Genomic DNA, 3,419 nt, shown 5'->3' on the forward strand with positions numbered 1-3,419 from the left:
TTGACCCAAACTTTTTCAAATGGGTCAATTTGAGTTGTTTTAAAAATTAAATGAGTTGGTTTGAGTGAAAGGTTTTAACTAAATGGGTCAATGTAACAACTCGGATTTTTTCAAAATTTATATTATTATTAAAAACCGACCCATCTTGATGTTCGGGAAATTCTAAAGCATTAACCGAGAAAATTTAATTATTATATCATTATTTAATTTATTATATAATATATAATATAACTTTCATATTATGACAAAGTTAACCCAAACTTAAAACTTTTACCAAATTGTGTTTCCACCTTCAAGGTTCAGGGACTAATTAGCAAATTTCTTATATATTATTATTATAACCCATATACCCATTTCTAAACCCAAACCCGTTAACCCTATTCACAAACCCGTTTACATTTGAGAAGGCTTGGGCCATATTTCTCGTATCTTGTTTAGGAATTGAATAAATATTGCAATGTACATACCTATTTCGGTCTAACCGAGTCAAAATCAAATTTGCGTATTATCTTATGCATACCGAAACTAACCCTAACTTATTATGCATATAAACGATCGTATAAATTCAATTAATCTAGCAGTTAGTATCCTTACATTATCTTCGTCCATAACCCCATACTTAATTGCATTACAATCTTCTGTGTAATCGTGCTCTTCAATTCTTTGTGTCGGCTCCTGTTTCGTTCAATTAACATGATATTTAACATCAATAAAGGTACTTAATCTTACTAGTTAACTCATTTTTGTGTCTGGATCATTAACCCTATGGTTAACTGATCGTTTATGGATTGGATTAAACGATTGATCAATCTAGGGTTCATAGCTTAATTGGGTCTATAAACTGATCTGTTTATTACATTTCGTTATGATGTTTATATCAAATCTCATGCCAGCCTAGTTGGCTGGTGTAATATTGTTAAGACTTGGTGGCTGGGGATCGCAGGTTCGAACCCCCAGCCCGTGTTTTATTATTATTTTTTTTATTCTAATTATTTTAACATACCTTAACCCTATACTTAATTGCATTACAATCTTCTATGTAATTTTGTTCTTCAATTCTTTATGTTGGCTCCTGTTTCGTTCAATTAACACAATATTTAACATCAATAAAGGTACTTAATCATAATAGTTAACTCGTTTTTGTGTCTGGAACATTAACCCTATGGTTAACTGATCGTTTATGGATTGGATTAAACGATTGATCGATCTAGGGTTCATAGCTTAATTGGGTCTATAAACTGATATGTTTATAATTTTTCGTTATGATGTTTATATCAAATCTCATGACAGCTCAGTTGGCTAGGGTAATATTTTTAAGACTTAGTGGCTGGGGAACCCCAGCCCGTGTTTTGTTATTATTATTTTTTTATTCTAATTCTTTTAACATACCTTAACCCTATACTTAATTGCATTACAATCTTCTGTGTAATCGTGTTCTTCAATTCTTTGTGTCGGCTCCTGTTTCGTTCAATTAACACAATATTTAACATCAATAAAGGTACTTAATCATACTAGTTAACTCGTTTTTGTGTCTGGTACATTAACCCTATGGTTAACTGATCGTTTATGGATTGGATTAAACGATTGATCGATCTAGGGTTCATAGCTTAATTGGGTCTATAAACTGATCTGTTTATAATTTTTCGTTATGATGTTTATATCAAATCTCATGCCAGCCCAGTTGGCTGGTGTAATATTGTTAAGACTTGGTGGCTGGGGATCGCGGGTTCGAACCCCCAGCCCGTGTTTTGTTATTATTTTTTTTATTCTAATTCTTTTAACATATTATTAATATAATTAATCATTTAAACTATATTATATATATATTATAAATATATTGATTAATCAGTATTTTATAAAAATTAACATATCAACTCGTTGTTTTTCCGAACTTTAATTAATGCCCCATATATATATATGTGTGTATGTATCTTTGTTATAATAAAAAATAAAATAAAATAAATAAAGGTTTTAATAAAGATTTAAAAAAAAGAGTTTTAGATAAATACATAATATAAATGAATCTTATTGTTTAAAAATGTACTGGTCAAATATTTTTTTAATTATCACAACTGTAAGTGAAAATAATACTTATAATAGGAAAATAATTTATTTTATTATTACTAATATAATTGTAATAGTCTTTTAAAAATAAACGTTAAATAAATTGTTTAAACTCTCGTTTTCCCGTCTCAGATATCCTTAAACCTTTATTAGACCATTTGTTAACTCGTAGGACTTTTCGATTACTACTACTTAGAATTTCTTCATTGATATACCTCGAGCGTGACGTTATCTTTATCTTCTTACTATACTTATTCCTGTGTGCTCGTCTGTTAAGGTGAGTATCTCGCTCCCCACTTTTTAATCATTTTATACTGTTTTGGGGACATATGCGTTCTATTTATTTTATTACTATCTATTACTCAACTTGCAACTGTTAGTCATGTGTGTTTAACAATTTATACCTAACGTGTTATATGCTTATATGCTTTACTTGAATACATGTCGGAGAGGTCCAACATATTCTCAGTCTAGTATGATTATACGTCCGTCGTGTTAGCCATCGTTCAATTCATCTGACATCTTGCTTACCGGCATCATTATTTACTTGCTCATTGGTTAAATTGTTTATCTCACTTGACATTGTTTGCCTTTTTTAGTATTACTACTATATAATCATAAAAATCTGGTGCTTTACTCACTCAACCTTGTGTTGACAAATTTACTTTATTTTTAACGCATATGCAGGTTATCGTGTGATGTGAAGTTAAGTCGAGATAGACAATTTAGGATTCAAGATAGAGAAATAAACAAGACTTTTATATTTTGATATATGTTGTTTGGTGAATTATTTGATTTTGAATATTTAGTTTTAATTGAATAAACTTAATTGATATTAGAATGTTCAATATTGCATGATAGTACCTTGAGAGCTGTGAGTAATCAGTTCACGCCCCGACATTTCCGCCATAGGTTGGGGTGTGACAGTTAAAATGAGTCATTTGAAATTCTATCTTTTTATTTTCGGGTCAAAATGGGTCGGCAAATTCAAAAAACTGGACGTTGTGGGTTAGTGTCCTAAGGAAATGTGGCAGGTTTCAGATCGAAACGGGTTTTCGTACAAGACAGGTTTCGGCACGAAACGATTTCCAGATTGGGACGAGTTCGGTCCAGGTTTCAAGCCAACAAGAGTTTTCACACGGGACGAGTTGGTTTTGGTTTCTTTTTGGTCGAGTCCGGACTCGTTTTTGTCCGTTTTTTCAATTTCGTTTTTGTTCGGTTTGACTTCTTTTAGTTTCGTTTTGATTGATTTTTTCGATTTCGATTGATGTGGTTCGGTTTGTGTGTTTTGTTCCATTTTCGTCGATTTTTCCGGTTTCGGTTCAATTCTTGTTTTTTTATATACGAAACGAGGG

This window comes from Bidens hawaiensis, unplaced genomic scaffold (genome assembly GCF_021521415.1).
Source record: "Bidens hawaiensis isolate Kalapana, Puna unplaced genomic scaffold, B.hawaiensis_p1.1 tig00018670_1, whole genome shotgun sequence".
Classification (NCBI taxonomy): Eukaryota; Viridiplantae; Streptophyta; class Magnoliopsida; order Asterales; family Asteraceae; genus Bidens; species Bidens hawaiensis.